We start from the raw sequence: 16,942 nt of genomic DNA, 5'->3' as shown, positions 1-16,942 counted from the left end.
AGGGAGATCAGTCCGCCCCTTCCCCTTCTCCTCTCCTCCTTTTGCCTTGTCTTCCTGGCAGGACCGGGGACGGACGTCCAGCCTGTCCCTGGCTGCAGCCCTGGCTGGAGTCAGAGAGGCGGGAAGGAGGCTGGGGTGGAGGGGCCCACCAGCAGGATGCCCGAGTGTGAAGGGGGTTGTTACAATAATGAGGGACCCCGTGGGCATTCAGGGATTTCAGCCCTTAGTAGACATGAGCAGTGGCCCCAGGACTCGGCCCCTGCCCCATCCTTCACCCTCTACAAGGCCCTGCATCCTCCCCAGCGCAGTCCTGGTCCACAGCCAGTCCTCCCTCTGGCCCCAGGAAATCCAGCTGCTCCAGGGGCTGGGAAATCTTTACAAGCTGGAGCTGAGCCCGCCCAATGGGGCCTGGTTCCTGGTCCTGCAGCCCCACAGTGAGGAGAGGTGAGGCCAGGCAGGAGCGGGGAGAGGGCAGAGTGGACTCTCCCTAGGTCCATGGCTGCCTGGTCAGCAAAGACCCTGCTGTGTGCCGGCCCCTAGGGCACCCAGACTCCTGCTCCCGAGCAGGCTCGGGAGGGAGACCAGAGTGTGGCCCCTGCTAGCTCACATGGTGTCACTCTGTCCTGTATCTACAGCCTGTCCCACCAACGAGACTCCCCTCCTAGTCGGCCAGCTCACCTTCAGGGTCAAGAACAGGCCATCATGAAGCTCAGGGGCAAGTGCGTGGCTGGGCAGGCAGGGGAGGGCTCGCTCTGGGCTCAGGGAGTCTCTGGCTGGGCTAGCAGGGGCTCTGGAGGGCTGGCCTTCCAGATTTTCTGCTGACCAGCCCTGGGTGAGGGTTAGGGTTAGAGTGAGGGTGAGGGTTTATGGTTAGGGTGAGGTTTAGGGTTAGGGTTAGGGTTTAGGGTTAGGGTTAGGGTTAGGGTTAGGAGATGATGGCTCCTGATACTCCCATAAAGATATATAAGACCTACTGGATATTCAGTTGAAGGGCATGTGACCTCCTGAAAGTTATGTGAGCTGAGAAAGTGTGACATTCAGTTAGAAAGTTAGTAGGAGAACAAAGCTTATTTGACAATCTGAAAACTCATAACACTCAGGAAGAAGCTATGAGGTGTCCTGACAGCAGGCAGCCAAGGGACAACCTCTTGATGCTCAGATGGTCTGGTGGAGAACTTACACTCAGGGAGAGGAGGGCACACTGCCCTTCATGCAGGTGGAGGTGTGACCTCCTCACACTCCTACAGGAAGGTGAAACTTCTTAACATGCAGGTATGTGAGGTGAGCATTTGTCATCCTCCTGTCGGTGAGATGCCATCTCCTGACAATCAGATAAAATGAAACCTCAGGATATTCAGGTGATTGTGGTGAGAATTCCTGACCCTCAGGTATAGGAGACTCATCTTTCCTGCATGTAGGTCCCAGAGAGGAGACCTGGAGACACTCAGGTAGGAAACACCACACCCTGTGATACTCAGCAGTGAATAGAAAGGTGTGATTTGTAGTCCTAAATTAGAGAAATTCAAAGTGGCTCTTTGAAAAGTGTGCTGGTAGTATGTACTTGGATGATGGAAAGACAATTTGCCCTACACAGTGTTAAGGATCGATTAATCTGATGAGCCCGACACCCTGTGACCATAGACATGCTGCATCATCTTGACATAGAGGGACAGAGCTGCCCCTCAACCCATGATTTGGAACAGGAACTGTGGTTGCAGCTTGCATGAGGGGCAGACCCTGACACTGCACAAACCTGGATCCTCAGATGATACGGAACCTTCAAAGGTAACTGGGAATGAAGATCCTGGCCTTGGGACAGAGGGAGGGGGCTGCACATGAGCCCCCATCACCCGAGGGGCGCAGAGGAGCCTGTACAGAAAGCTGGGATCTTGTTTCAGCCTGGACAGGTTAAGCTAAACGGCTCCTGCCTGGCCTGACTATTGGGGTGGGGGAGGGGGATGTAGCCATGCTGATTGGTCAGGAGGCCACAGAGCTTTGCGAGGTCACTGGGCTTCCAGGCCAGGCTGGGGCAGGAGTATGATAGAGATGCTGTCAACTGCCATTCTGCTGGCCTTGGCAGAGTCTGTGGTTGCCAAAAATAACGCCACGTGTGAATAAGTGTCAGGGACACCTCCGGGGGGTGGAAAGAGTGTCTTCTGAATAGCAAGCCCCACCCAGACTCCCTCTGTCCAGGGCTAGGAAGGAGGCCAAGCTTGGGCCTTAGTAGTCCCCTGGGTCTCACGGGTGTGACCCACATCCCCAACTCAGAGCATCCTTGCTCCCAGCTTCATCAGCCAAGAGAAACCAGGGCTGACCCCGGGCTCCTATGCCTCCCGTAGCACAGACGCTGGGGTCCTTCCCTCACCTAGAGACTGACCTCACTGCCTCTTGCACATCAAGTCCCAATTTTTAGAAACCCCTTTCTTCCCACAGATACTGAGGTGCCCCACCTGTGGCTGACCCCAAAGACCCCAGGGTGTTGTCATGGCATTCTTCTAGGGTCCCCCCTCCACCTTAGACTCTGACAGCCCCCAAGGTACCCACAAACTCTTGTGGCCTCTCCCCAGTTCCCAGAACTTCCACCCCTGGACCCCCGCTGCTCCCCACACCTGGGATCACTGGACCTGCCTTGGCTACTCTCCCTCCTCCTGCCACCATCCAACCCCACACTGCAGCCCCAAGACCCCTGTGGCTGTTTTCTGAGTCTCCCGCCCAAAATTGGCTCTAAAGACCTCAAGCCATTCCACCTCTCTCTCTCCACTGCTAGCCTCCCCCTCTGCCTCGGGATCTCCCATATTTCTAGGGCCCTTATCATCGGTCCTGCTTCCTATGGCGCCTTCTTTCCTTGCCTTGGGGCTACACCCGCATGACCCCAGAACTGATATCCTCAAAACCAGTTCCTGAAGCCTGCAGCTTCCTGCTTCCCTACCGCCCTGACAGCGCCTCTCCTCAGCAGCTCCCCCTCGGACCCTCCACACTCCCGCTTGCCCCACTTTGCCCAGCCCCCTAGCCCTGATTCCCCCATGATGCAGGTGCAAGGACAGGCTGTGTCTCTTCTTGGTTTGAACTGTGCCCCTGGTCTCTCCCCAGTGCCCCCTGTGGGTTACGGTTCAGGCAGAACCCACCGGGAACTGGCCATATCGTCGGAGGGCAGGATGCAACAATCGGGGCCTGGCCCTGGATGGTCAGCCTCCCATTATGGTCATGTCCCATAATAACCGAAGGTACCATGCGTGCGGAGGCACCTTGCTGAACTCCCATTGGCTGCTTACTGATACCCACTGCTTCGTCTCCAAAAAGTACGTGTGGGAGCACGTGGAGGGGGGTCTTCAGAAAGGCTCTTCCCAGAAAGGGACATTCTCCAGGGCTCTCTGTGCGCAGTCTCCCCGGGGCTCTGGGCCTTGTGGCAACCAGAACGTGAGTGGGTGGGCCCAGGCCCTTGCTGAGGGAGGGCTCTGAGGATCATGGTCACCAGAGGTTTCTGTTGAGGCCGTCCTTTCTGAGGATGACCTGGCTTGCCTCTGTGCCCACAGAAAAGTATATGACTGGAGACTGATTTTTGGAGCAAGGGAAATTATGTATGGGAACGATAAGCCAGCGAAGCCGCCTCAACAGGAGAGATATGTCGAGAAAATCATCATTCATGAGAAATACATCCCCAGTTTAGAGCACAATGACATCGCTCTCATGAAGATCACCCCTCCCGTTCCCTGTGGGAAATTCATGGGAACGGGCCGCCTGCCCCAATTTAGGGCGGGCCCACCTGGAGTTCCCCAGGCCTGCTGGGTGGCTGGCAGGGGATTCTTGAAAGAGAAAGGTGAGTATGGGAGGTGCTCTCACAGGGGTAGGGGCACTGCTGGTCATCCCCTCAGTGGTCTCTGAAGTGCAGGGGCCATATGCGGTGCCTAGTGGTGATGTCCACCAGAATGCGGGACACTGTCCCCTTTTAGAGCTGGAGAAACTGGCAGCCGAGACCCCTGTCCACAACCTCACCACTGATGGCTCGTGTGGTCGCCCGGTGGAAGGGTGCATGCAGCCCCAGGAGAACCTGGGTATTTTTCGAATGGGGTATGGGCTGTGGCTCTGTCTGGGGACTGGAACCCCAGTTGCTACCTTCTGGAAATGGGGGATTGTCCCCTGAAATGGCACTTGGAGAAGAGCTCGAGATGGGGTTTTGTGGTTGCGGGCCAACTCCTCTCCTCTCTGGACAACCATTTCCCCATCTGTGAGTGGAAGGGCCATGTCACGTGGTCTCTGAGCTCTGAGACCCCAGAGCCCAGCCCTCTAGACCTCAGTGAACCTCTGCTCCCCACCCTCGCTGGTCACAATGCGAGAATCCACCCTCCCCATCCGAGTGACTTTGTTTTCTCTGGAGAGAGGGGACGGGGTCCTTGGCAGGCCAGCAGTGGGCAGCAAGGGTTTGACGAGTAGGTAGGCCTTTCAGCTTTCCACAGGTGACCATATGGACTTTGTACCCAGTCACACTGGGGATGAGAAGGGAGACTGAAAGCTCTTCTGTCCCTTGATAATGGAAAACTGAGGGCTCCTAATTCAAGGCACTTCAGTTATTTGGGGTTCAAAACTCAGCCTATTCTGGTGACAAAACCCTGGTAGTTTCAGTATGCTTCCTGTAACTCTTCTTCCCTCTCTCAAGTCTGCACCCTTCTCTGATTGGGTTGCTTCTCCTCCCGGGCACCCCTGTTTTCACTGGCCTCTGCTGGCCCTTCCCTCCCCGACCTGGGGTATCAACCTCTGTCTATTGATGTCCATAGCTCTGCTGAGGCCTCTAGAGCATTCTTCTTGTCCCACCCCCGGCCTACCCTGCTCTGCCCACCCACGCAAACATGGGTGCAGTGTCCCAGGGTTCTCGGAGTCCCTGGGGGGCTGATCTCAGCGTTCCCATCTACACTCCCAACCCTACCACCACCTTTGCTGTCCTATCTCTCAAAAGGATTATAGGCTCCCAGCTACACCCTGGACATCACACAAGGCCTCTTTTGTTCTAGAATCCTCCTCAACTTAGTGGGATTTCTACCATCTTCTGGTGAATCCCTCCCCCACTGGTAAGGCCAAGTCTTAAAGAAATCCCCAGCCTCCAAATTTCTGTGACATTCCTGCAGACCTTCCTTTTTCTACCTCCTCCTTGAGCTCATAGGCTTCTGGGGTAGTCCTCCTTTTCTCTTGAATTTCAAGTTCTTGTGGACTTTTTAGCATTTAAAGCCAAGGTGTTGGGATTGAGAAAACCCTGTTCTCTTCCAGGTCATCTGGCTCTTCCATAGATCTAAAAGGTCACCATAAGCGACCAGGCTTGTTCTGGTGGTCATTTCCATGTCACCCCTGCCTTCGGGACAGTGCAAGTACAAAACTAACCCTGCTTGGGTGGTATGCAAAGTTGACCTGAAGGGCCTGGAGACGCAGTCCAAGCCACACAAACACACAGTCTGAATGCTGTGTGCCTAGCTCCATCCACTTTGCTCCACCTGGTTCTGGCTTCCCACTTGGCCTCCACTGCCATGTTCCAAGTGTGATCCGCCACCTCTCCACCCGGATGCAGGTGATTTCAGACCCACCCACCAGGCTGTGGCTGGGCTGTGGGTGCGGCCGTGGTGGGGGGAGGCCACTTGATGAAGAGGGGATAGCTGCCCCTATAGCCAGGTGTGAGGTTGGCTGATGGAATCATCACCTGGGCTGGGCCTTTCTTTTTTTTTTTTTAATTTTTTATTGTTATGTTAATCACCATATATTACATCATTAGTTTTTGGTGCAGTGTTCCATGATTCATTGTTTGTTCATAACACCCAGTGCTCCATGCAGAACGTGCTCTCCTCAATACCCATCACCAGGCTAACGCATCCCCCTACCGCCCTCCCCTCTAGAACCCTCAGTTTGTTTTTCAGAGTCCATCATCTCTCATGGTTCGTCTCCCCCTCTGACATATGCCCCTTTTCTTCCTCTCCTGTTATCTGCTTCTTTTTCTTTTTTCTTAAAATATGTTGCGTTATTTGTTTCAGAAGTACAGAACTGTGATTCAACAGTCTTGCACAATTCACAGCGCTCACCGTAGCACATACCCTCCCCAATGTCTATCACCCAGCCACCCCATCCCTCCCACCCCCAACCACTCCAGTAATACTCAGTTTCTTTCCTGAGATTAAGAATTCCTCATATCAGTGAGGTCATATGATACATGTCTTTCTCTGATTGACTTATTTCACTCAGCATAACACCCTCCAGTTCCATCCACGTCGTTGCAAATGGCAAGATCTCATTCCTTTTGATGGCTGCATAATATTCCATTGTGTATATATACCACTGCTTCTTTATCCATTCATCTGTCGATGGGCATCTTGGCTCTTTCCACAGTTTGGCTATGGTGGACATTGCTGCTATAAACATTGGGGTACACGTACCCCTTCGGGTCCCTACATTTGTATCTTTGTGGTAAATACCCAGTAGTGCAATTGCTGGATCGAACGGTAGCTCTAATTTCAACTGTTTGAGGAACCTCCATACTGTTTTCCAGAGTGGCTGCACCAGCTTGCATTCCCACCAACAGTGTAGGAGGGTTCCCCTTTCTCCACATCCCCGCCAACGTCTGTCGTTCCCTGACTTGTTAATTTTAGCCATTCTGACGGGTGTGAGGTGGTATCTCATTGAGGTTTTGATTTGGATTTCCCTGATGCCGAGCGATGTGGAGCACTTTTTCATGTGCCTGTTGGCCATTTGGATGTCTTCTTTGGAGAAATGTCTGTTCATGTCTTTTGCCCATTTCTTGATTGGATTATTTGTTCTTTGGGGGTTGAGTTTGATAAATTCTTTATAGATTTTGGATACTAGCCCTTTATCTGATATGTCATTTGCAAATATTTTCTCCCATTCTGTCGGTTGTCTTTTGGTTTTGTGGACTGTTTCTTTTGCTGTGCAAAAGCTTTTTATCTTGATGAAATCCCAATAGTTCATTTTTGCCCTGGCTTCCCATGCCTTTGGCGATGTTTCTAGGAAGAAGTTGCTGCGGCTAAGGTCGAAAAGTTTGCTACCTGTGTTCTCCTTTAGGATTTGGATGGACTCCTGTCTCACGTTTAGGTCTTTCAACCATTTTGAATCTATTTTTGTGTGTGGTGTAAGGAAATGGTCCAGTTTCATTCTTCTGCATGTGGCTGTCCAATTTTCCCAACACCATTTGTTGAAGAGACTGTCTCTTTTCCATTGGACATTCTTTCCTGCTTTGTCAAAGATAAGTTGACCATAGAGTTGAGGGTCCATTTCTGGGCTCTCGATTCTGTTCCATTGATCGATGTGTCTGTTTTTGTGCCAGTACCATACTGTGTTGATGATGACAGCTTTGTAATACAGCTGGAAGTCCGGAATTGTGATGCCGCCAGCTTTGCTTTTCTTTTTCAGTATTCCTCTGGCTATTCTGGGTCTCTTCTGGTTCCATACAAATTTTAGGATTATTTGTTCCATTTCTTTCAAAAAAGTGGATGGTATTTTGATGGGGATTGCATTGAATGTGTAGATTGCTCTAGGTAGCATTGACATCTTCACAATGTTGATTCTCCCAATCCATGAGCATGGAACGTTTTTCCATTTCTTTGTGTCTTCTTCAATTTCTTTCATGAGTATTTTATACTTTTCTGAGTACAGATCCTTTGCCTCTTTGGTTAGATTTATTCCTAGGTATCTAATGGTTTTGGGTGCAATTGTAAATGGGATCGACTCCTTGATTTGTCTCTCTTCTGTCTTGTTGTTGGTGTATAGGAATGCCACTGATTTCTGTGCATTGATTTTATATCCTGCTACTTTACTGAATTCCTGTATGAGCTCTAGCAGTTTTGGGGTAGAGTCTTTTGGGTTTTCCACATACAGTATCATATCATCTGCAAAGAGTGAGAGTTTGACTTCCTCTTTGCCGATTTGGATGCCTTTGATTTCTTTTGGTTGTCTGATTGCTGTGGCTAGGACTTCTAATACTATGTTGAATAGCAGTGGTGAGAGTGGACATCCCTGCCGCGTTCCTGACCTTAGGGGAAAAGCTCTCAGCCTTTCCCCATTGAGAATGATATTTGCTGTAGGTTTTTCATAGATGGCTTTTATGATATTGAGGTATGTACCCTCTATCCCTATACTCTGAAGAGTTTTGATCAAGAAAGGATGCTGTACTTTGTCAAATGCCTTTTCTGCATCTATTGAGAGGATCATATGATTCTTGTTCTTTCTTTTGTTAATGTATTGTATCACGTTGATTGATTTGCGGATGTTGAACCAGCCTTGCAGCCCAGGGATAAATCCCACTTGGTCGTGGTGAATAATCCTTTTAAAGTACTGTTGGATCCTATTGGCCAGTATTTTGGTGAGAATTTTTGCATCCATGTTCATCAAGGATATTGGTCTGTAATTCTCTTTTTTGATGGGGTCTTTGTCTGGTTTTGGGATCAAGGTAATGCTGGCCTCATAAAATGAGTTTGGAAGTTTCCCTTCCATTTCTATTTTTTGGAACAGTTTCAGGAGAATAGGTATTAATTCTTCTTGAAATGTCTGATAGAATTCCCCTGGGAAGCCATCTGGCCCTGGGCTTTTGTTTCTTGGGAGATTTTTGATGACTGTTTCAATTTCCTTAGTGGTTATAGGTCTGTTCAGGTTTTCTATTTCTTCCTGGTTCAATTTTGGTAGTTGATACATCTCTAGGAATGCACCCATTTCTTCCAGGTTATCTAATTTGCTGGCATAGAGTTGCTCATAATATGTTCTTATAATTGTTTGTATTTCTTTGGTGTTGGTTGTGATCTCTCCTCTTTCATTCATGATTTTGTTGATTTGGGTCATTTCTCTTTTCTTTTTGATCAGTCTGGCCAGGGGTTTATCAATCTTGTTAATTCTTTCAAAGAACCAGCTCCTAGTTTCGTTGATCTGTTCTACTGTTCTTTTGGTTTCTAGTTCATTGATTTCTGCTCTGATCTTTATGATTTCTCTTCTCCTGCTGGGTTTAGGCTTTATTTGCTGTTCTTTCTCCAGCTCCTTTAGGTGTAGGGTTAGGTTGTGTATTTGAGACCTTTCTTGTTTCTTGAGAAAGGCTTGTATTGCTATATACTTTCCTCTCAGGACTGCCTTTGCTGTATCCCAAAGATTTTGAACCGTTGTGTTTTCATTTTCATTGGTTTCCATGAATTTTTTTAATTCTTCTTTAATTTCTTGGTTGACCCATTCATTCTTTAGTAGGATGCTCTTTAGCCTCCATATATTTGAGTTCTTTCCGACTTTCCTCTTGTGGTTGAGTTCTAGTTTCAAAGCATTGTGGTCTGAAAATACGCAGGGAATGATCCCAATCTTTTGGTACCGATTGAGACCTGATTTGTGACCTAGGATGTGATCAATTCTGGAGAATGTTCCATGGGCACTAGAGAAGAATGTGTATTCCTTTGCTTTGGGATGGAACGTTCTGAATATGTCTGTGAAGTCCATTTGGTCCAGTGTGTCATTTAAAGTCTTTATTTCCTTGTTGATCTTTTGCTTAGATGATCTGTCCATTTCAGTCAGAGGGGTGTTAAAGTCCCCCACTATTATTGTATTGTTGTCAATGTGTTTCTTTGCTTTTGTTATTAATTGCCTTATCTAATTGGCTGCTCCCATGTTCGGGGCATAGATATTTACAATTGTTAGATCTTCTTGTTGGATAGACCCTTTAAGTAGGATATAGTGTCCTTCCTCATCTCTTATTACAGTCTTTGTTTTAAAATCTAGTTTGTCTGATATAAGGATTGCCACCCCAGCTTTCTTTTGGTGTCCATTAGCATGGTAAATGGTTTTCCACCCCCTCACTTTCAATCTGGGTGTGTCTTTGGGTCTAAAATGAGTCTCTTGCAGACAGCATATGGATGGGTCTTGTTTTTTAATCCAATCTGATAGCTTGTGTCTTTTGATTGGGGCATTTAGCCCATTTACATTCAGGGTAACTATTGAAAGGTATGAATTTAGTGCCATTGTATTACCTGTAAGGTGACTGTTAACTGTCTGTTGTCTGTGTTCGTTTCTGTTCTTTGCTGCTTTTAGGTTCTCTCTTTGCTTAGAGGACCCCTCTCAATATTTCTTGGAGGGCTGGTTTCGTGTTTGCAAATTCCTTTAGTTTTTGTTTGTTCTGGAAGCTTTTTATCTCTCCTTCTATTTTCAATGATAGCCTAGCTGGATATAGTATTCTTGGCTGCATATTTTTCTCGTTTAGTGCTCTGAAGATATCTTGCCAGTCCTTTCTGGCCTGCCAGGTCTCTGTGGATAGGTCTGTTGCCAATCTAATATTTCTACCATTGTAGGTTACATATCTCTTCTCCCGAGCTGCTTTCAGGATTTTCTCTTTGTCTCTGAGACTCGTAAGTTTTACTATTAGATGTCGGGGTGTTGACCTATTATTATTGATTTTGAGAGGGGTTCTCTGTGCCTCCTGGATTTTAATGCTGTTTCCTTCCTCACATTAGGGAAGTTCTCTGCTATAATTTGCTCCAATATACCTTCTGCCCCCCTCTCTCTCTCTTCTTCTTCTGGGATCCCAATTATTCTAATGTTGTTTCGTCTTATCATATCACTTATCTCTCGAATTCTGCCCTCGTGATCCTGTAGTTGTTTCTCTTTTTCTCAGCCTCTTTATTTTCCATCATTTGGTCTTCTATATCGCTGATTCTCTCTTCTGCCTCATTTATCCTAGCATTTAGTGCCCCCATTTTTGATTGCACCTCATCAATAGCCTTTTTGATTTCGATTTGGTTAGATTTTAGTTCTTTTATTTCTCCAGAAAGGGTTTCTCTAATAACTTCCACGCTTTTTTCAAGCCCAGCTAGTATCTTTAAAGTCATGATTCTGAACTCTAGGTCCGACATCTTACTAATGTCCGTATTGAGTAGGTCCCTGGCTGACGGTACTCCCTCTTGTTCTTTTTGCTGAGGTGATTTCTTTCGTCTTGTCATTTTTTCCAGAGGAGAATAGATGAATGAGAGAACAAAAGCTAACAGGTTTACAACGTCCCCAGCAAATATACTGTATACAAATCAGAAAAGACCTGAAAGCAGGGGAAAAGAAAGGGAAAGAAAGAAAAAAGAAAGAGATAAAGAAAAAAAAAAAGAAAAACAAAAACAAAACAATACAAAAAAGGCAGAATATGATCAAATATGATCAGGCTAGTGCATAGATCAGGGCCACACACTAGATTTTGGGCGTATTTTGGTCTGTTAGAAAAAAGTGCCTCCTAAAATTTTAAAGGAAAAAGACATATATGTACAAAATAAGGGTTGATACAATGAAGGGATGGAAGATGACTGTAAAGATGAAAATTATAAAAGATTTTATAAAAGGACTTGGTAAGATAAGTTGTTTGAAAAAAGAAAGAAGATTTAAGAAAAAAAAAAGGAAAAAGGGAGAGAATGTGATCAGGCAGGAGACTAGAACAAAGCCATACACTAGTGATTTAGGGTATATTTTGATCTGTTAGAAGAAACTGTACCTCAAAATTTTAAAGAGAGAACAACTTATATATATATGCCAAAAATAAGGGTAACTACTATGAAGGGATAAAATATGACTCTAAAAATGAAAAATAAAAAATGTTTTTTTTTTTTTTTTTAAAAAGGGATTTATAAGATGTTGGTTGGAAAAGGGAAAAAGAAAAATAAAAAAAACAGTCAACAAAAATTAACTTTGATGAAATAATGAATCATGGTAAAAAAAAAAAAAAAAAAGCCATGAATCTATGTGCAGTATTCCCCTAGCGCTGGAGTTCTCCTATTCTCCTTGATCGATCAACTTGGTCTTGGCTTGCTGGCTGTTTGTGCTGATCTTCTGGGGGAGGGGCCTGTTGCTGTGGTTTCCAAATGTCTTTGCCGGAGGCGGAATTGCCCCGCCCTTGTCGGTCCGGGCTAAGGAAGCTGCTCCGGTTTGCTCTCAGGAGCTTTTGTTCCCTGCAAGCTCTCGGCACAGCTTTGGAGGACCAGGGCAGAAATGGTGGCCTCCCAATCTCCACCCGGAGGAGCCGAGAACTCGGGGCCCCGCTCCTCAGTGTGCCCTCAGAGAAAAGCAGTCACTCCCGTGTCCCCGGTCTCTGGCCGCACTCCGTGCTCACCCGGCCTGTGATCGAGCATTGCTATCTCTGGCACCCGACCCCGCGCGGAGTCTCCAAACCCAGCAGATCCCTGCAGTGCGTTCCCGCACCGCTCCTCCCCGGGAAGGAAGGGGAGTCTCCCCGGATCTGCTGCTTGTTGGGTCCCTGCTGGGGGAGCCGTGCCCCGACTGGGCCGCAGATCACAGTTTATGGCAACCCCGAGCTGAGAGCCCGCGACTCTGCTCCGTCTCTGCAGCCGGCTTCCCCGCTCCGATCCCTGGGAGCTCTGCCGCACTCAGGCACCCCTGGTCTCTCTGTGACCCCAAGGGTCCTGAGACCACACTGTCCCGGGAGGATTCCACCCCCCGCTTAGCCACTGCAGCGACGTCCCTCCACCGAGCCAACTTCTAAAAGGTCCGATTTTGTGCTCTGTGGCTCTATCACTTGCCAGAAGCGGCCGACGGAGGCCCCTCCCCCGCCGTCTATCCTCCCGAATATCGCCTCGGATTCACTTCTCCGCACGCCCTACCTTCCAGTAAGTGGTCGCTTCTCTGTTCAGAGAGTTGTTGCTACTCTCCTGTTCGATCTCCTGTTGAGTTCGTAGGTGTTCAGAATGGTTTGATCCCTATTCAGCTGAATTCCTGAGACCAGACGAAATCTAGGTCTCCTACTCCTCCGCCACCTTGCTCCGCCCCTGGGCTGGGCCTTTCTTAACCCAAAGGTCATGATGGAGCCTCTGGGGCTGTACAGGATGTTCTGACCTGCCTTCCGGTTATTCCAACTACCCATGCCCCTGACAGGTCTGTGTGTGTGGAGGCCATCCTGCAGCTCCTCCTTCTCTGTAACTTCAAAACAGATGGGAGGCATGCGGGGAGGGACTCATCTGCCCAGCTCCAGCAGATCCTGTCCAGAACTGAGCTGAGGGGTTTAACGGCGGATAAAAAGCAATGAGGGGACCTTAGAGCCATACTGTGGGGAAATGAAATGTGTGTCCTGGATTTGACTGTAGAGAGGAAAACCTTGGTCCGAATCCAAGCCACACCACATCCCTACCAGCATGTTTGGGCAAGTGGTGCTCCAAGCTCTTGATTGGAGGCAAGGTGAGTCACAGAGCTTAACACAGGGGGTCACTGTGGGATGTAAATGAGGTGACACATCCTGGCTGTAGCTGTGAATAATCATCTGGCATCAACACACATTCCTGCAGCCACATCTGCTCATCCTCCATGCACTGCCCCTCCTCTTCACCTGCATATGCCTCCAACACCCCACATCCTTCACAAGTGTCTGAGGAGAGGCCAGGGGCATTGACTTTCATGGATTTTAGGTTGAAGTAGAACATTTCAGGATGATGGGGGTTCCGTGGAGGAAGGAGGCAGGGCTTTCCCAAAACATGTCTTCTGTGATCGCTGACCACCGAGCCGCCTGGCTGTAGCCTACAGGATCGCACCTACACTGCAGGAGGCCCGTGTGAACCTCATCGACCTCGACTTTGTAACTCCACCCAGTGGTACAACCGGCGCATTGTTCAACCAATGTGTGTGCAGGGTACCCTGAAGGCAAGATCGACACCTGCCAGGTAACCTCCCTTCGGGCGCCCCTTGCCCTGTCAACACCTTTTTTGTGAATTCCTGAACTCCACTCCCTCCAGGGTCCTGCTTCAGTGACCCTTTCCCTGGTCCCATCTTGTAGCAGTGAGGATGGGAGGTGATACCTGGGGCCCCTACAAAGAACCAGTCACCACACAGAGAGCTTTATCCCACCGTGACACAGAGATCATACCACCCGAACACCACCCTGGAACAGAATGCTTACCTCTCCTCACCAGAATACAAAACCTTCCAATCCACTTGTACACACATGCCCATGCATGCATAAAGCCTCATACGTGGACACATGGGTCGCTGATCTTCCCTCCTCACTGCAAGGAGACCCGTGACAATCCATCCCCTTCTCACATCCACCTGAAGCTGTTGATACCAACTCAAAGTTTACCACCACCACTTGTGTTCATGGCAGCAAGAAGCCATGTGACTGAACAAACTGTCCTTCCAGAGCCTATGGCCCTTCTGGGCAGGGGAAAAGTGGCTCAGACAGAGAGTGACTTCTGTGTCCTTCTGGGCAGGGGGAGAGCGGCGGGCCTCTCATGTGCAGACACAACGTGGCAAACACCTATGTGGTCGTGGGAGTCACAAGCTGGGGGTAGGCTGTGCCCGAACTAAGCGCCCCGGAGTCTACACGGCCACCTGGCCCTATCTGAACTGGACTGCTTCCAAGATCGGTTCTAATGCCCTGCACATGGCTCACGCCCACCCCTCCCCATCCGACTTCTCAAGCAATCCCGGCTAGACAACCCTCTGCCCGCCCTTCTGCTCACCCTCCTTGGTACTTCCAACGCCCTCCTCGACCTCCTCCCAGGCCCCCTGCATCTCGACCTCGACCCAAACCCCTGGCGCCAACCCCAGCCCCACCCCCACCCTCACCTGCTCCCCCACCTATCACTAAAGCTCCCCAAGTACTTTATGTTGCCAAGCGACTACAGCAACTCAGAGAGTTCTTGAAGGGGAAGACCTTTTCTAATGAAAAGTGGTATTACGAAATGGAGACCACAGATCTCCCAGAACAGACCGCCGCCTCCTGATTTGACCCCACTCCAAACAGACCCAGTGAGCCCTTTACTCCCAAGAAAAAAAGATGAAATAAATAAATATAAACATAAATATAGATATATAAAATATATCTCTATCTATCTATCTCATCTATGAAGGGATGATTTCTGGACTTCTTCCTACCTGCCCTCCCCGACTCAATCCAAACCCTCCCCCAGCAAATCTGTCTTCCCTCTGTCCCCCTCCAACAGGGTGGAAATGCTTGTGTGTCAGGGGTCATTGTGGTTTCCTAAATCTTGATTTTTGAAGTTGGAACAAGGCGATCTGTGGTGACAGGCCAGGTATGGTCTGGATCTCACACTCAGAGTCTCTGCTTATTAAATCAGTGCACGTGGGCCCTGGAACACTTCTGTGAGGTGAGCTGACTCAGAAGGAGGGGTGTGGGTTTGAGGCCATTGGAAGAATGACCCCAGTCTGAAGTTTTGTAGCATGGCCCTCTGATGCTCAGTCCACATGGCCAACCCCAGGCAGGAGTCTGCCCTCAACCACAATTGTTTATGTCCATCTGTGAATTCCTGAGAAAGAGATCTCGATGGCCTCAGGTCAACTGCCCACTCTGGTCAGGGCCCAGATCAAGCCTAAATGCTGGATTAGCCACTTGAGGATTAAAGATGGCAGGCTCCAGAAAGAAAGCCCCGGGCTCCTGGCTGGGCAGTTGCTGCAACAAGCAACAGTCTCATACCTGTTCACCTGTTCACTGTGTGCACAGGTTTCAAGGGCAAGATGGTCCTATGTTCTGGTTGCAAAGACAGATGGCATAGGGTACAGGAGCATGAGGGAGGAACTTTGGGTGAGGAAGACCAAGGACCCTGTCTTTTCCTGCTGGGGCTGCAACAGGGACTGATGAAGCAGGCATGAGTATTTTCAGGATTCGTCAGTCTGTCTGGGTTCAAACAAACCCCTTGCTTTGCCCCTCATCAGCTATGTGGCCTTGGGAATATGGCCAGAGGGTTGTGTGACAATGACATTAGGACAGATGTGAAGCTTTCAGAGCAGAGTGTGACATGCCATACATGCTTATAGATGTGGGCTCTAGAGCCAGCTGGTGATGAGATGCTGGGTAACCTTATACTTACGCAGGGGCACTTGAGTGTCTATCATCTGTGCACTTATGAGCCCTGGAATGCCTAGGCTACTGAAGAGGACTTGCAAATTGATCTGGGTGGCCCATGGCTCTGTAGTGTATTAACATTTGATAAAATAAAAAAACCAAATTTTATCTGCCTTCACTGAGAGCCAACATTACTAAGATTAGAGTTGGCATGTCCATGATTCCTTTCGTTGGCTTTGGTCTGTCTCTTCTAAAGTCAGTTTCTTAATCTCCCTACTGGGTATATAAGCTCTGTACCCTGGTGTCAGACACCAGGTACCCTCTAAACACTGAACAAAACTCAATGTCAGTCACAGAGTGAGACAAACCCCAAGCCATAGGCCACATGGTCCAAAGAGCAGAAACAGCCATGGCAGCAACTCAGGACCTGCCCTCACCCTTCCTGGGCAGTCCTGAACCCGGAGCTTGCAGGTGGGAATGCTGTGGCAAGATGTGCTCAGGCTAGGGAGTAGGGGTGGGTGCGGAGGATTTGGGACAAATTTGGAGGAGCTATAGTACCAGTGGTTTCTTTCCACTTACAGATCATCCCTCCTCCTCAGAGCTTCCCAGGATCCAGAACGGATTCTCCTGGCACTCTCTCCTTTCACATGCTCAAATCCTTGTCCTTAGCTTTTCCCTTCTCTCCTCATTGGGCCTGTCATCTGTCGCTGACACTTGGGTCTCCTTCCTGGGGAGACAGGGCTTATGCTCAGGGAGCACTAATGGGAGGCCATGGATTGGGTAGAGCCTGGAGAATCCGATTGGTGGTTTCTCGTGTATGTTCCGAAACTTTCCATGCCCACGAATAGATTTACGGATAACACTCTTCTTATTTAGTCACTGTTCATACTACTCTGACTTCCTGTTTCATTTAGCAAATTAGAGTTATTTTCGTATTAGCACACAGGGACTCACCTTCTCACAATTACATTGTGCGGTAGGGGTACTTATGAGATATAGTGCCACATTTCCTTCCTGGGAGGGGTTATCTAGCCCCCTGCTTTAGCTTTCCCTCAATGTACTCATTTCCCCACATAGAAGCCAATACTGGTTTATATCAAATTCACTGATTTTTGCAAAATGAATAGATGTTCCAATTGTCAT

The 16,942-nt window shown here is 48.7% G+C and overlaps 1 pseudogene; it reads left to right on the top strand.

Annotated features, from left to right (window-relative positions):
- The first annotated feature begins 2,037 nt into the window (after positions 1–2,037).
- Positions 2,038–14,720, top strand: LOC114204324 (acrosin-like; annotated as a pseudogene).
- The last annotated feature ends 2,222 nt before the right edge of the window (positions 14,721–16,942 follow it).

Source organism: Eumetopias jubatus, unplaced genomic scaffold (genome assembly GCF_037043125.1).
Source record: "Eumetopias jubatus isolate StellerSeaLion01/CBP00866 unplaced genomic scaffold, mEumJub1_p1.0 scaffold_7, whole genome shotgun sequence".
NCBI lineage: Eukaryota > Metazoa > Chordata > Mammalia > Carnivora > Otariidae > Eumetopias > Eumetopias jubatus.
Note: the sequence above shows the minus strand (reverse complement) of the source record. Positions and strands in the feature narration are given on the sequence as shown.